This window comes from Xenopus laevis, chromosome 5S (genome assembly GCF_017654675.1).
Source record: "Xenopus laevis strain J_2021 chromosome 5S, Xenopus_laevis_v10.1, whole genome shotgun sequence".
Lineage (NCBI taxonomy): Eukaryota > Metazoa > Chordata > Amphibia > Anura > Pipidae > Xenopus > Xenopus laevis.
In genome coordinates this window covers 89,037,643-89,056,218 of record NC_054380.1, presented here as the reverse complement: position 1 = coordinate 89,056,218, position 18,576 = coordinate 89,037,643, and the positions used below count along the sequence as shown (strand labels likewise).

General features: G+C 36.6%; 1 long non-coding RNA gene across 1 annotated transcript; it reads right to left on the bottom strand.

Annotated features, from left to right (window-relative positions):
- Positions 1–8,815: 8,815 nt before the first annotated feature.
- On the bottom strand, positions 8,816–12,919 carry LOC108718048. Its single transcript, XR_001935957.2, has 3 exons — positions 12,872–12,919; positions 9,990–10,082; positions 8,816–9,368 (listed from the first exon to the last, which is right to left on the bottom strand). It is a non-coding gene; the product is annotated as an uncharacterized LOC108718048 (long non-coding RNA).
- Between the last annotated feature and the right edge of the window lie 5,657 nt (positions 12,920–18,576).

The window sequence follows — 18,576 nt, the reverse complement described above, 5'->3', positions numbered from 1 at the left end:
GCAGTTGGAGCAGACTTCTGGTTCGTAGCAAATGCGTATGTGCAAAAAGTGACAGAAATTGCCGAAGACCTGAAGAATACCAGAAACATACCAAAGAGCAGGAAGATGGCGCACATGAGTTCTGCTGTGCTTTCTCTGTACCTATAGGGGAGTAAAAGACTAGTGGCACTTATAGGTGGTATCACCTATGTGGGGTGGAGCAGGGAGGGGGGGGACTATGTAGCATTCTGGGTAGGGGTTTTTATTAGTGGGGGGGTTGAGTTCTCCTTTAAACAAGACTGTGTGCAATTTATATCAAGTCTATAATTTCATCAGGAGCCTATCTGATTTTGATTGATTCCACAACAGTACGAAGAACTTCTTGCAGTCTGGTGGGCAGGAATTTATCTTATTGTTTAATACCTACATTAAAATTGACAATGGAGTGATATTTTTTTTCCTTTGGGATGGTTGTTATAGCCTTGAGCATTTGTTTTGGTAAATATCTCTTAGTTTGGTCTTGCCTAAAAACCTAAGTAAGCAGGGTGCTAAAGGTGGAACACATTCTCTTTAGAACTTAACGTGTCTGTTCAATTATGGAATGGAAGGTCCTAACATTCTGTTTAATGCTTCTTCTTGTCTTATCTAGTTATTTCATATTTTCCATTTGGTCTCAACCTTCATGTTCTCTGTAAATTAATTGTGGTACCTTGCCACAACACTGCCACCTAAAGCAAACTTCTCACCTTGGGTGAGAACAGGAGCCCAGTGCAGGGGAGGATTGCCTGGAGACAGCATAGCCACTAAGATCCCTGAGAAAGTCTTGTGCAGCAGTGGAAGCTGGGATTTGTATTTAAAATACAAGTGGAAGGACAGGGTATCTTGGATGGTGCTGCACATATTTCTCTACTGAGACCAAATAAGATCTGGTGGGACTGCAGGACAAGTTGTCCAACTGCCTTCTAAAGTCATAAATATACTCTCTATTATTTAGGGAGAGGGAGGAATTCCAGTATCCAGTACAAGCGCTGATTAGTCACTACATTCCTTATTCATTTCCCTTTGGCTTGACCTTGTTAGACTCCCAAAGCCATTGACATTGAACGAACCTCCTAAATAGATCCAGATGCATGTGGATATCGCCATTAACAGTCTGCCGCAGTAAAATTTGTTCAAGAGATGAGGGAAGGCTCAGGCTGTTCATTGGCTCTTCAAAGATAGCTTAAGTTCATAAAAGAAGTTATTGCTTCATTACTTACATCTATTTAAATCTGTCGCCCCTGTGTCATGCATTTTGTTTTAATCAATATGAATAGCCTGCTGCCCTGATTAGTATGCTGAAATCTCCCAGAGACATTCATTTCCATAGCAATTGTTGACAATCTTCTATTCAAAGCATTACATGAATATGGTTTCATTGTGTGTTCGTGTCTACGGATGTGTGCTGGGACTGGCAGAGAAGAACTAAATGGTGCAGTGCAGAGATGGTTGTTTCATTTTGCACTAAAGTAACATGGACAATGTACAGTGCTGGGATAACCCATTTCAGTCCTCCCTATTTGTTTCACTTTTTGACATTAAATTTGACCACATCTTGTCATCAGATCACGTGCTAGATGTAGCCCGAGAGGCAAAAACAGTATAGTAATGTGTAACTCCAATTATCAGGTGAACATTGTGAACTCCCCCTTTCATACCCCTATTTAGTAAACATAAGGAAGAAACTTTGTCAATCTTACAAATCAACCATCCCATGCCTTGTTGACCAGATACAATCCTGTTTATGTCTAGTCCAGTAGTTCCCAAACTATTGGTCTGGCCCCACTGGGGGAACCTGGAGCAGTAGCAGGTGGAACCCAGTCTGAAGGCTAGTTTATGACAGATATGACCAGCATGACTAAATCCTCTTCTTAATATGCCTGAAAACCAAGGTTGTGGGTCAGTTCAAGGTTGTGGGTCAGTTAGGGTGAGATATGGGAAACTTTGTCGTTGTTTAAATATTCTTAGAACAATGGCCTGAATAGCAGATTTTTTTTCTAAGGCTTTTGGTGCAGACTAAGCCATTGTACAGTAAATCACTTTCAGCAGTGAGTTTCCCCTTTGTTTAATTTATATCACAGGGCAACTCTTTTGAAATTTAAAAATAACGTGGTATATAGGTGATACCTTAATTGGCTAACTAAGATAATGATAATTATATATATATATATATAATACACAAAAGCTATGAATATCTTGTAAATTATATCCTTCTAAATGGTGAGTTCTAATGTCATCAGTTATAAACGGTGAGTTCTGATGTCATTTCTGTCACATGACTCATTAAAATTTGTGTATTATAATAAAGTACCCCCAGTTGTAAAATATGAGGATATTAGAAGTTACCTCGGAGTTCCATGACCTGTATAAAACATATAAGGTCATGAAACTCCTCTGTGACTTGTAATATCCTTATATTTTACAAAACGGGGTACTTTATTCACTATATATAATACACAAAAGTCATGAATATCTTAAAAATGATATCCTTTTATATATATATATATATATATATATATATATATATATATATATATATATATATATATATATATATATATATATATATATATATATATATATATATATATATATATGGTCATGAAACTCCTCGGTAACTTATAATATCCTTATAATTTACGATAGGGGGTACTTTATTCACTATATATATATATATATATATATATATATATATACAACATTCAGCTCATAGGTCAAATGACCAACAAAAAGGAATATCAATCTATGTGTAAGGTGTCAAAGTCATTTACGAGAGGATCTGCAAGAGACAAGCAGATAAGGTACAAGATAATGTGGGTCAAAGAGGCTGAGTATAAATTAGGGCTCTTCACAACAACTTCAGCACCAGTAGTTTTTAAGAGCAGTTAAGGTCCCCATAGACGCGACGATTCTTCTTGCCGAACGACCGATTTTAGGGAAGCCCGACCGATCCTTCGAAATTATCGTGCGGTTAGTGGTATTCGAACGATCGTACATCTTACGATTTTTCGGCCGACATCTGTCGGGAAATTGATCGGCCAGGTCAAAAAATCTTTGTCGGTCCCAGTGCAATCTCTCTATGTTTGCAGGGCCAAGCAGGCAGCTCCCCTTTGTTTTCCTGGTAAATTGGTCTTTTTAGTTGATGGTAGATTCGTACGATCGTACGATCGTTCTGAGAAGATCGTGGTCTCACGATCAGGATCTGATCTTTTAAAAATCTCAACATCTATGGCCAGCTTAAGAGGAAGTTTATTTGCTGAACAAATGCTTCAGACAGGTACTCTGAAGCTTGATAGCAAGAGGTTGCCTCTCAAGTTATTTGACTTATCCTGGCTCTCCCTCAGGGAAAGCTTTTAGTCAGGAAAAATGTGAAGTATTGTCCCTTGGCAAAGAACACACGCTCTTAGGTCTTCTGAACTTTATGTGCTCCAATCCCATACCTAGCTGATTTCACACTCACAGGGTGCCTTTCACCAACTCTCATTGGTTTGCTCTCCTAACATATGGGCACTTCTTTTGACCTTTGACTTATTGGCATCATCCAGCCTTCTCCATCGTGTGGAGACCAAAGAGGCCTAAGCCTGGCTCTCTTTACATTCTAAGGAGTACAATTTGACACCCTTGGTTAATAGTTTCCCAACACCCACAGGGTATGCAGTAAGGAAGGATATACACTTAGGGGCAGATTTATCAATGGTCTAGGTGAATTTTCGAATGAAAAAAAAAATCGAATTTCGAGCTATTTTTTGTGTACTTCGACTAGGGAATGGTCCAAATTGGATTCGAATTTGAAAAAAATTTGAAAATTCGAATATCGAAATTTATTATCGAATTGCTGTAGAACCTATTTGGAGTCAATTGGTGGACTTTGAAAAATCAAAGGTTTTTTTGGGGAAAAACATTGAATCGAATTTGATCGAATGCGCTATTCCTTCGATTTATACAGTTCAAATTCCTATTCAATCGAAAACTGAACTATTCAACCAAAAAAAACTTCAACTTAATTTCGGTTGGTCTTTTTGAATTCGAATTTTGAATTTTTCTCAAGTATTAATAAATAGCCCCCTTAAATGTGACAATATAAACAAATTTTCAATAAAGATTAAATCTAAAATGTAAAAACTTTTAAAATGTATATGCAAGGATTTTTTTTTTTTACTATTTGGGCCATGAAGATGAGGTATTTTTATGTAAATCAGAGCTTGCTTGTATGAAACACTTCTTCAAAGGAAGGCGGAGCTGCTGCTTCCAGCCCACCAATAGACACTGCAGTGGACACGCAAAAAGCTTCAGAGTTCAGATTTGGCACCCATGTCTGAGACGAATGGCACAGAGAACAGTCTGATACTGGGATAAAGGCTAATCAGTTAGTTCATCAGTTAATTTCATGTTTAGCATTACAAAAAGTCTGTGAGCACCACCTGCTGGTTGCATAACTTTAACGAAATCCTGTCCTGATTCATTCATATACTGTAGTATTGAGAACCAATGTTTCTGCAGCTTTGTTCAACACAGCTCACACAACCCATATCAATGATAGTGATAGGTAAAACAAAGTTTTCCCAGATAAAAATTAGCAGATGTGGTAAAATTAATGACATTTTTACATCATTTTCAGTATCTGTTGCTTTCATTTCCATTTCATTTGTGGCATCTCTGGGCTCTGCATTCCTTCCCTGCACATTACCGCTAACAGAGCTATTGTGATACTGCTATGGGCCCCATAAACTGTAGGAGCCTCTAAGGATGAACAATCCCACTGGCACGGCCACTATATTGCTGGTTATTTTTATACTTTCTTTATAATTTAACCTTGGTCTCCTACAGAATGACATCTTTCCATATAGGGGAAAATCTCATTTAAAATGATGTCTGCTTTCACCGCAGTTGAATTAGGCCTATGCTGTGCGAGTGATGTGCAGCAATAATGTAGTTCTCTGTAAGAAATGAAAATGCAGAGACATGATGGTTAGGAGTGTTTTTTCAGCATTGTGAGGGAATTAATCCTTAATATACAGTGCGACCTGCTGAAAAAGATGTGCTTAGTAAAATCCAGGTTTCTGGCCTTCAGATAAACATTTACATCACATATACATATACACAGACTTTTGCCTTTGCCACATACATACAAAAAGTATTTTGCTCAATAGCTTAAGCTGGACGTAAACATTAAGATCTTTCCCTTTGGCAAGGGCTAAATCAAGCTTATCTGATTGTTGAGAGTCAGACCTCAGACACACAGAGGCCTGTGCACACAGACCATATCAGATCTCCAATGTGGTCCTTGCCCTACAGGATTTTAAAACCTGCCTCTAGATATGTGGTCAATTTTCAGCCCGATATCTATTGGGGAGATTGTTGGGGGGGGCACCTTCATGGGCAGAGAAGCTTAACTCCATGCATGGCCACCTAAATGTAACTAACCATAGTTTTGTTTTCCCATGAACACTTAGGAGGCATATGGGTCATAAGGATTAAAAGATTATATTTCTCAATACTTTGCAAGTGTAAAGTATCATTACAATATGGTTGCAGAGTCATTTTCTGACAAATAAAAATATCAGTGGAATAGAAATGTACAGAAGCAAATAATGTCTACAAAAATGCATTGCTCTCAATCATTTCAGGTAAAGTTTAAAAATCCCACATACAGTATGCGGCTTCTTTGCATCACTAAGATATTCGTACAGATAAGCTGAATATATTCTTGCTTCCACTTCTTCTCTGCAGCCATAAGCTTACAAATTCTGAAGAGTAAAATTGAAAAAAAAACAGGTAAACTTTTTAGGGCATGTGGTTTAAGTTACAATAAAATGCCCCTAAAGCAACACTGGAATTATGACGAAAAATAAAACAAGAGTCTCTATAAGTTCTATCTCTCGATGAACTTCCATTAGCTGTTTCCATGGACATATAGTGAGTATAAGCAGAGAAAATACCTTTAAGCTTTATTGCATTAAACACAACAAGGACAGAATTAAAGGAATAACTCAAATGGTATTATAGCTGAAAATAATTCCACACAAGTGTAGTGGATGCATGAACAGTCCCCCCAGCAGAATGAAGCCCATATACATGTATATGTAAATTTACCCAAACAAAAATAAGAGTCATTATGTGGGGGTGGGGGTCTGTTTATCTGTCCACTACACGTCCACAACAACATCCATCATTGCTATTGCATACCTTATTTCCATCGCATCCGACTTGACGCCTCTGTCAAGATTTGGCAGATTATGAAAGTTTGAACACATTTCTGTGGTTTTTATGTTATTACAGTTTTGCTAATGAAGGTAAATTTCCATTTAAGCTGCAAGTCACAGTTTCCCCAAGAGACCTGCCACATAATCTGGGCTCTCTGCCGGAAGCCAAATAAGTTTTAGAAACTTTGTATCTTTTTCTGGCTGTTCAGTGCAGGAGATCAAAGAGAAAGTCAGGACATTTCAGTAACAATCCGGGACGGCCCGTATTGTTAATAATTGCACTTTTAAGGAGACCCATTCAGTGTGCGATCATATTCTTATGGGTCACTATGTACATTCTGAAGTTTTGACAGTGGTGCCAAATACCCAAATCCTTCTCTATTAAGGAAGTCTGCGAAAGTGTCTAACGTTGCATTTATGAACAATGGACCCAGCAAAAGGAACATAGCTGCCTCGTTGAATCAAATGACCACTCAGGTGTCCAAATACAGGGGGAAACTGTAAAATATATAACCCTCAGGGTCTCAACACAGGTTTTCATTGAAACCTCATACCTCTATAAGTAAAGGCTAGTTACATATATAAAAGTTCATGTTGCCAGTAAGCAATAGAAACAAAATAAAGCTAAAATAGAATTGATATCCATGGTACAAGAGATTTATATTGGCACTTCAGTTATTGAAGATTCTGTATGAGATAGGTAAAACAAATCTAAAAAAAGAAATGTGTTTTCCTTCACTACCAAATATGTTTTTCAGTTCAGATGGTCAGGAACAAAGTAATAGATGAAATGCTAGCAAAACCCATTAGACCACTAAGTGCTCTAGTGTAATAATGTGGGAAAAGCCTCTTCTACTCCATGGCCACCAGAGATTCATACTTTTGTTGAATCCCTAAATATATTTCAAGGACTTGATCTCCTCTGTTTTCTTTCTCATCCCCAAGCTAGACAAAGGTATTTTATTTGTTCCAGAGATTTTGTCAACGGTATACTGTAAATGTGGATTTTTCTGTCCATTAATGTGTGAAAATTATTTTAGCCTGTAAAAATGTATCTGCCTTGTAAAAAAAAAACTGATATCTGTTGAATAAAATAGGTTAGGCACTGTAGATCTCTCACTAATTACATCACTTTCTATGGGCACTGCCATCAGCACTACTTTTACCAGTTGCTAAGCTATAATGACCTTCTGCGTGACCCAAGTAGTCATGGTAATGCTGTCCCTCTTTATATAAGTGTATCTGAATGGGAGACATATTTGATCTTCATATTATCAAAAAGATGCATACTGGAGTTACAAAAATGTATACCAATTTTACATTGTGTCCTGTTCTTTTTTTTTTTTTTTAAATAATGATTTTTAATTTAGAGTTTTTTCATACTTGACTATGCCTGAAAGCAATTTCCTTGTGGAATGAGCCATTGTATATTGCTCAAATCTAGAGATTTCTTAAAAACTGATTACAAAATTCAGCCAACAATATACTTATAAGCAGGAAACAATTCAACCTTCCAGAATGTTAAAAGCAAACTGCAATTATTGGGAAGAGTTCATAATTTTGCATGGTCATGGGTTTTGGCTTTTGGGAAGTATATGGGACTGTGATTAGACATGTAGGGATTTAGTGTAGAATCCTTGCACTGCTGCAGCAGTTTCCTGTAATGGAGCAGGCACAGGGCCAGTGTCTGAGTGCTGTAAGTCATTTCCTAGGAACCAGCTGCACATTTCAGGGCTGAAGGAAGTGACACAGCAGCCTGGAAGTTGCAGGAAGAGGAAGCAGCAGAGCCTGGCAGAGAACAGCCTGGCAGAGAGAACCATGTGACAGTGAGACATCAGTGTGCTGCTGGTGGGCCCATAGAGCTGGAAGGCCCCAGCAAAAGCTGTCATTTGGATCAGGCTGGCACAGGGAAGGCAAATACTGTGCCTGGAGAGACAGAGAGTGTGTGCGGAGTCCAGACTAGCAGAATCAGCATTTGAAGGGGATTGCCATCTGAGTATCCAAAGGGGCTGGATTTGCACTGCATTTCCAAAAGTGCTTGACTCGACTGAAGAGTGACTGTAAGGCATACAAAGAGACTTTTGGAGTATTACCATTTAAAGTAACAATATTCTAAAGGAGTGCTCGAAAATTTCAGAAACTGTGTTTGTTTGGAAATACATTAAAGGAACAGTTCAGTGTAAAAATATCCAGGTAAATAGATAGACTGTGCAAAATAAAAATGTTTCCAATATAGTTAGTTAGGCAAACATGTAATGTATAATGACTGAAGCGACTGGATGTTTAACATAATAGCCAGAACACGTCTTCCTGCTTTTCAACTCTAACTCTGAGTTAGTCAGCAACTATAAGGGGGCCATATGGGACATAATTGTTCAGTGAGTTTGCAATTGATCCTCAGCATTCAGCTCAGATTCAAAAGCAAACAGTTATGACCCCCTCAAGTCACTGATTGGTTACTGCCTGGTAACCAATCAGTAGAAACCAAATAGTGTTCTGGCTATTATGTTAGACATCCAGTCACTCCAGCCTTTATACATTACATTTTTGGCTAACTAACTATATTGGAAACATATTTTATTATGCACAGCCAATCTATTTACTCAGCTTGTATTTTTATACTGAACAATTCCTTTAAAAGACTTTACTTTCTTTTAGTTAGTCAGACAGTTTGTGCCTGTATACAGTAGTTAGTTAGTGAGGCCCCTATTTTTGCCACCTTGCTAGGAGTGCTGCTTGTATTTGTTGGCCATTTACTTTTAGATAAAAAGTTATTTAGTTTACCAACTACTGTGTGTTTTATTACTGTATTCCTGTATTACCTTCCCTTGTTTATATTAAAAACGATTAAAAATTATTTTCTTATTTCCAGTTTTTCAAAGATTTGAGCAGAGGAACTAGCCATCAGCCCTATTAATGGTAATTTGAATCTGTGTTGTTCTGTAAAAGCTGAAACTGCTGAACAACTAACCACTCAGGAACAGGATTTTTTTGATTACTTTTTCGTATACAGAATCCAAGCTGCTCAAGGTAAACACAGTGACTGTACGTGTAGATGAATATCTTGTGTCTCTCTTTATCCAGCATTGTAGGCAGCAGGAGATCGAACAATGCAAAATAAACATTAGCAGCAGGATTAGGAAGACCCTGAAACACAAAAAAACATTTGTAGGGATCTGGGTTCTTCTTGCACAGACAAGCAATTAAACACTTATCAAAGTAAAAACTAAGTGATAAACATATCTGGCTGTGAGATTTAGGTAAGCTCCAAATATAAATCAGTTTTTTTTTAGCTCTGTTACAAAACAGCAACATTTTACTTAACATTGACAGCATCTTTACAAAGTAACAGAAGCACTGGTCCTAATATCCCACTTCTGTTCAAGAAAATTGTGGACTCGGATCAAAAGACGTCTAGAAATGCTTCACTATATAGTAGTAGAAGGGTTTTTTATGTTAAAAGACTATGATGTTGCTGGGCTTGGTTAGCATGGTTTTGCATCATACAGTCAATTGATTTTCCAGTGCAAAATAAGTAAGTAAATGCAGGATATGGGCTCTCTAGTGTATTAATATTTAATAATGTACTTGTTCTCTATTACACGGGATAGTAAGTAACAACACAAACAATGACTTTGGCAGGATACTATGACATATATTTGGATATGACAGGTCCTGAGCTGAATCTCTCACTGCTATATCAATGTGAATGAGCTCTCAAGAATAGAAAAAATAAGGGTTATGCAAGGTCCCAGCCTCTCCACTCACAAATTCCCGAATTCAGTGGTCATTTATGGGTTCATTTGGACTCCTCCCACCAGGTTTAGACAACTGCTGGCCCAATCTTAGCCCCCAGCAAACCTACACCAAGAAAAAAACAAGACATAATGTACACAAGAAAACCTTACAGAAATATAAAATTCCACTTACTAGATGCATGCATTCAATACATTGCAGAGATACCAATAGAGGTTATTAAAGGGCACATAAAGGCAAAAAAATAAAATCCCATTTTTACTTTCTTTAATGAAAAAGAAACCTATCTCCGATATACTTTAATTAAAAAATGTGGACCGTTTTTATAAGAAACCTGACTGTATGCAGTGAAATTCTTTCTTCATTTACTGCTGTAGATAGGACTTGTCAGATGGTCCCTAACTGCTGAGCAGGGAAACAATCATACTTATGAACAGCAGGGGGAGCCCCGGCCTTATTTCCTCGCCATGCAGAGCTTTGTTTGTTTCTCTGTTTTGATTATTTATGACAATCCATAAGCAGCCCAGACCACACTGAGCATGTGCGTAGTCATGCTTTTGCAAAGATGTTTAACAAAGTTACAAGATGGTGACCCCCTGTGGCCAACATTGAAAGCATAAATCATTTGTTTGATTAGTCTTGTGGTGCAGTAAGTTCATGTTTATGTTTAGTATACAAAATACAGCATTTCTAGCCTTATTCTATTTTAGACTTTACTTTCCCTTTAAGCTAAAATCTATTTTATTTTATACACTATTCCTCAAGTATTCGGTAAACCTAGCACAAAGTATAATATATACACTGATTTTTAATCCTTATCTATATTTATGATTTAGGATTAATGTAATTACATCCTATGCACATACTGATCAGGCTTTTATACTATTGCAATTATTATTTTCATAACCTTGAATAAATACATACTCTATTGCAGTTGCAAGGAATTTGTTTACATTATTCCAGAGAGACTATGTAGAAGTGGTTGATAATTAACTTGATAAAGATTTTTCCTATTACCTGTCAAACAGTGCTTTAATGCCAAATGAAAGACTAATTAATTGCCTTATAAACATAAATATCTCGCCTCAAAGAAGAATCCAAGGTCTAAGAATTTTCTTATTAAATTTGCTGCCTGGACACTACTGTGAATGCACATATTAATCAAGCTCTCAGTATTTGATCATGAAAGCATTACATTTTCTTGATCTTACAAACTGAATAAACTGTATCACGAATAAACTTGGTATGATATAGGGTTTCATCTTACAAATCAATTTTTGTGAGACCAAATTCTATTCAGTGCAGTAAATGTCAAACTAAATGTTTGTGCAAATATGGGTTATTATACATTTCTTCCCCTTAAAAAGGGTCAAGTCTCAACTTCACAATATATTAGGTCCAGGCTCCCTAGCTATGCAGTATGGTAGTACAGCCATGTTCCATTGAATTACAGTGTGCAGCCTTTTCCAGCGACCATGCAACATTTTCAAATATCTCCCAATTCAGTATTATAATGAACAGTACCTTATAATTAACAGTTCCTCAGATTCCATACAGTACCATGAAGCCTAAATAAAACCTACTGTACATTCCAATTCACCTCAACTGCGCAGTGTTCATGCAGCAGTAAATTGCCTTTCCCTAAACATGAAACCAATGGTACAGTATGTGCAGCAGGGCACTCTCTTTCCCATAGTAATTGCAGTACTCTTTGGTTGGGTGAAAGAAAAAGCAGGATGTTCAGCCGTGAATTGCCTTCTTTACCTTGCCAAATTGTTCACTTTGCTATCAAGCAAAGAACCTTATTAAGTTTAAAATATACCACCTTAGCCTACTTCAGAACAATTCTACTTTCATGTTCCTTCCTTCATTCCAATTCTTTCCTGACCCATTTTTTTCAGAACTATAATCTGTCCATCTGTTAACTCTAGGGGACATGGCTGACCTCTAACCTTAGACTAGGTGACACCTAATTCAACTAGAAAGGAAAAAAGCCTAAAAGTGGTAAGGACACTGGACAAGCCATGCTAGATACCAAGCTTGATGGGAAATTATCATTACATAATGGGAAAAAGTAAATAAAGTGAGTGATTCAAGTACAAGCAATACAACTAGTGCCTTTTCTGACTGTCCACACAGTCAAACAAGGTTAATTTGTCTGGTTTCAGAGCAAAGCAAAATAGATAACTATGAACCCCCTCCTGAATAGGGATGTAGCGAACTGCCGATAAAAAATGCGAACGTTCGCGGACAGTTCGCGAACTTCGAACACCCGCTAAAATCGTTCGATTCGAACGATCGAAGGATTTTAATCATTCGATCGAAGGATTTTCATTCGAATCGAACGATCGAAGCCATTCGATCGAATGCTTTTCATTCGATCGAATGCTTACAATCGTTCGAACGAATGGAAATCGTTCGATTTTTAGCGGTCGAAGGAATTCGAATGGTCGAATGGTCGAACGATCGAACGCGAACTCAATGCGAAAGTTCCCAAACGTTCGCGAACATTCGGCGGACGCGAACGGTCGAAGTTCGCGTGAACTAGTTCGCAGCAGAACAGTTCGCTACATCCCTACTCCTGAAAGCAGATCGCCATATGTTTAGCATTTCCTTGGCACCTTTTATAAACATGTCATATCAGTGTTAAAAATGTCCTGCAGGACAATTTTAATTATAAAACCGTACATCTAATCATTCATTCTTATCTAGGAAACATCTAACAGATCAACCAGTCCCGAGGAAATACTAATATTTCATTTCAAACAGATAAGCAGTGGAACAATAAATCACACTTCTCTGATATTACAAAAACTCAAAACCTTAAATTCTTCACAAACTATAAGGAATGTCATTTTTTATTTAATTCATCTGAAATCCTGATTTATACTCACCATACATAGTATACTTTAAAGGGCTGTTCGACATACTTGACACATCTGAAAAAAAAAAGAACTAAAATAAGAATTATGTTGTCGGTAAAAGTTATGATGCTGAACAATAGAGTTGAGTACCAGGAATATACTTTTCATTGTGTTCACATGGGTTGGACAATGTTGGCTAAACCATATTTAAAGAGATATTCCAATAAAGCAACTGTATGTACATTTAATATTTGTTTATAATAGTGTCAAGGTGAAGTAAGGTTATGCATTTTTGTGCAAGTTTTGATGCCTGACCTGCAGAATCTCAATTTACATTTTAACATTTAAGAAGTAAAGAAGTTGAAGAAATTAAATATTGAAAGCATGTTAAGAATAACGTAATCACATCAAGAACAATTGGAATTGCTATTAAAACAAATGAATATGCTGTTGAATAGATACCAATTCATCAAAGGAGATAGACACCATCAAGGTCAGTTTGATGTATTGGTAATGGTATGCTTCTTCTGTGTGTGTTCTGTGAACCCTTTCCATTGCTCAATGTAAGAACATGTTCTTTTTAAGATAAAAAGTGTGGCCTCTTGATCATTGTACATAATTCAGACAAAGGGCATCTTGACCTCCAAAGTCATAACAGTTTCTTTTTCATTAAAAGCTCCATTCCAGTTATTCTGCTGCCCAACCTTGCACTCTTTTCTAGTTGAGTAATATCCATCTAACTAGTACAGCTATGTATGGGGCAGCCTTTCCAAGACCATCAAGGGCCCAAAAAAAACATTCAGTGATGCAAATTTAAAAGAATATCAAAATTATACTTATACTTTCTATAAGAATACATCCATATTAGCAGATGTGCCATTAGGTAGCACTCATCCACATACATGTTGATATGTAAGCAAGCTAGAGTCAAACATGAAATATGAAGTTGTATTTCATATGCTAATTTTGTATATATAATGTTGGGTTGCTTTTTTTTAATTTCTTAAATTGTTATGTGTTGAAGAACATAAAAACTAAACTAAAACTGTGTGCTATGGCTACATTGCAGCCATAATCCAGGTGAAAGGCCTTTATCACCTGTTAAAACTGCATATGCTGCACTATGGGATCCATCACATCCCTGGGAAAAATCCTAATTGTGATAAAAAGTAGATGAGGCAATATAGAATTAAAATATATGTAAAATACTACAAGGTCCCAGCAGTAATTCCAAGTAATATGCAAGTAAAAATCCTGTAAAATTACATAAAAGAACATGTCCCAGACTGAGGATGTCCCACATAGGCAGCTCTTTACCTGCTTTTATAACTGAAGAAGTGGGAATAGGCAGGCCGATCCTTTGGCCAACAATCAGATTCCATACAAGTCTTTGCAGACTTGTCAGATCGATCAGATTAGAATCATATGTTTGTTTATAAAGAGAACCCAGAGATTTATGTCAGTGAGGGGCAACCTGTTGCTCTACAGATATTGGGATATTGCAAATCCCACAACCCCCTGGAACACTGGATTTAGAGTTGAAAAACAACAGAAGAACCTTAGGTCAAACACTGCCTTGTATATTAGCCACCTACAGTTAATGGTCAATATGTGGTAACAATTACTCTGAAATCATAGAAGAAAAAGATAACAAATCAATTATTCCTTATATTCTGCAGCTAATCTCTCAATCAGTGAACACCACAAGTTATAGAAGTGCTCTAGATGTCTCCTAGTATGTGGTGTTTATTGTTTGTATAATCTAAAAAGATGATATTCCTACACTATACCTGTGGCTGCTTTATATCCCACTTAGTCAATACCAGCATCGGAAGAAAAAATGAGTTTTTATCATATCCAGCAGTTGTGCAATACCTTGTAATATTTTCAAGGGCATTCATAAGAGATTCTGTAAAATCTGAAAGCCAGAAGAGAAGTGGAGTACAATAAAATTGGATCAATACAGAGAGAAGTATTCTAGCCGTGTACAAATAACTTTCTATCAAGCGCTCCTTGCAATGTGCAAAATATTTCCTTTGAATAAAAGGCCAGAAATGCTCATAGCAATCCTCTGCCATGGAAATTACTGTGTTTTTTTTTCTTTCTGTTCTCCTTCCATTAAATAAGTCTTCTTATAATAACTTCCTTGCTCACTGAACACAGAAGTACAGAATTTATTGTAAAGAAGACGGGATACTGTGACTCCCATTCAACTTGTTACATCGGGCATTTTGTATCTCAGGGATGAGACTTATAATACTAATAAATGCAAGTTTGAGCTTTAAGAAACAATTTTTCAATAAATTTAGGTTTGATGGTCAAAAAACCTTTCTAGGGCATTTTGTTCTTTTAGCATATGCCAAAAGAGGGACCTGGTAGATAGATTAGTCTCTCTCTCTCTCTCTCTCTCTCTCTATATATATATACACAAATACATTTAATAGTGAAACAGTGTACAGTTTGTTAAAGAGCACAGATTTATTTAAAAATAAATTCACTTCCAAACATTGCATTTGGTGTAAAGAATAAATTACCTATTGAAGGCAAAAATGAACATTAAAAAAATGATATCATTATCTGCGGAAATGCAAAATGAACCAATCCAGTTAAAGAGTTCAGGAAAAGGGGAGCATGCAAATTTCAACCTCATTATGAGTGTGAAAAATCCGCAGCTGGTACGTTGGTCTCCTGTGCTTTGAAGTTTGCAGCTTTGACTGCTGAATACATTTAGGAGTTTTTCTGTGTGAAAAACGGATTATGGAGAGAAGCAAGCGCTGGTTTGCAGGGTGTTAACACTGAAATGAACATTTGTTTCAAGTCATTGGACATTGAAGCTACATGGAAATGTAAGTTATAAAATGAAGTCTGGTTGTAAAAGAATGAAAATACATAGAGATCCCCATTGCTGTTTTGTGATATTGGAAACAGAACCCTCCATATCCATGGCAAGGGATCAAACTAAGAATGACGAAAAGTCAATCTGACAAGCTCTTTGGGATAATATAGTAGTTTGTAAATAGGAACTAAAGACACTTTAATGTATGATCTTTTCTACTTCATTCCACATGTGAATACATAATGTCTTAGATTAAAAATCCTCAAATACCATAAAAATAACTAGTTGAATCTTTCATACATTGTAGTGTATTCCTAATAGTACTTCTGATACTTTGTATGTCTCCTGTCACTATCATGCTGTCATTCCACAAATCTATGAAACAGCTGCATTATGTATTCTGATGTGTTATATGTATTCTGATGTTGATTGTTTGAGACAAATATTGCATTTAAGTAAATGTTGTCCTAATAATATCAATAAAAAGAATCCAACTTTTGCATTTTTACCATTTGTTTCCATTGGGGCATTTTATCCAAATAAACCAGATTTTTAAAACTGATTTCCCTTTTCTCTGTAATAATAAAACAGTACCTTGAACTTGATCCCAACTAAGATATCATTAATGCATATTATAAAACCAGCCTATTGGGTGTATTTAATGGTTACATGATTTTATTGTGGACTTAAGGTATGAAGATCCAAATTAGAGAAAGATCCTTTATCTGGAAAACCCCAAATCCCAAACATATATACATCTATATATTTATTTATTTATTTGTTTATATAAATATATGCATGTGAATGATCGGCACTCTCTGTATATAGTGAAATATATGTGCTCTTTTACTGTATTTCATATGATAATATAGCATCTTGATCCAATGTTTCAGTCACAGCTGGAGACTTTTCTCAAAGTGATACTGACACTAAAAATGTTCTGTTCAAAAAATTATACTACATTAAAAGTTAAATACAGGTCATGTTGATCGTTTTTCAATGATAAATCTGCTTTTGTAAGTAATTGTTACTTGAAGTTCCTAAACCTGACTGTTTTGCCAACCTGTCTGTCAGTTAAAGTTTTAAATGCTAACGAACTCCTGCTGCACATATATGGCCGCCCACTCATAGAGGAACAGAAAGGTAATGTAAAAGCATCTGGCAAATAATTTTATGGGAAAATTATAAATCGTATGCAAAGACAATATTATGGTAGATATGAAAAAAGTTATTTACTCTGTAAGGGTTGAGAAAGGTCCCTAGGTAGGACCGAAATGGATTAAGATGCCGTATTATCATCTGAAATAAAGTGCACATATATTTCACTATATACAGAAAGTGCTGATCCTTCACATGCATATATTGAAATCACTGACCATGCACCTCTAAATACATATATATATACATATATATATATATATATATATATACATATATATATATATATATATATATATATATATATATATACAGTGTTCCACAGGTTGCCAGCACTCACGATACAGATGATAGATATGCCTGGGTGCAGAGTCAAAAAATAGTCTCTATTCACTGCATAAAGATTCCGCAAAAGACCTGGGGACAGGCTGAAACGTTAGTCCTTTGCAATAAAATAATTTTTAAATAACTATAAGTCTGATTTAGTTAATTTCTAATGCATTGGAGCACCATGGGGATTAAAACTGTCTCTACAAACTAAACTTCAAATATAAATGGAAAACAGATTTTCTTACCTATTTAGGCACAAAAGTAACTCCTCACTACAAAGATTTGTTCAAAAGGAACTTCCATCCACTTATTCAGCACTCTAAACAGCTACTGTATAAGTGGTCAGACTATACACTATCATGGTTTGGTCGCATTGCGGCGCTGAAAATGAGCATACTACCCAAATTTCTATATTTATTTGAGACCCTCCCGGTTCTGGTCCCTTCCAAGATCCTTTCAGATATTCAACTATCATTCCATGGATTCATTTGGGGAAATAAGAGACATAGGCTTTCCAAAACTGTTCTTACGAGTGACAAATTGCACGGGGGCTTGGGGGTTCCCTCCATACATAAATACCATGATGCTGCACATTTGCGTTGGCTATCAGCCTGGTCTCAGCATGAAATCGGGCCACTTTGGGCAAGAATCGAAAACTCTCTCCTGAACCAGACCCACATGGGAGCACTAATATGGAATATAGACCCTTATCCAATACTTCCTAAGACCATATTGGAAACTTCCAAATCTACCCTTACAACATGGTATCGTGTAAAGTGTAAACAGGGCCTAATCTCACCCTTCTCTTTGATGACACCATTTCTGCAAAATCCTAAATTTAAGCCAGGCACTCAGGCCTCACTGTATGGAAATTGGGGAGCAAAAGGTCTTTTTAAAGTGTATGATGTGCTCACTAGGGATGCCTCCCATGTCCTCCAGTTCGGAGACCTGCAAGCCAAAACACCCGAAATCCCAATAAGATTTTTTGAATTCCTTCAGGTTCGACACTTTATATCCTGTTTCCTGGCTCAGAAACGTACTGTAATCTTATCTCCTTTTGAGAGTCTTATGAAAGGAGGCTGGCCACAAAAGGCCCTTCTATCAAATATCTACAAGATATTAAACTCCTTGCCAGCTAACACACCTCCGAATCATAAATATATGTCATATTGGGAGCAAGAATTGGAAGGTCCCTTAGAACTGGAGGACTGGGAGGCCATATGGAGTAATGCCAAGTCGGGAGTGACATGTGTGAAACAAAAAGAAAATGTATATAAAGTAATAATGCATTGGTATATGACTCCTAAAAAGCTGAACAAAATCAACCCAAGTATCTCGAATAAGTGCTGGAGAGGTTGTGATGCAACAGGGACGTTAATGTACTTACTCTGGTCATGCCCACAACTAGATA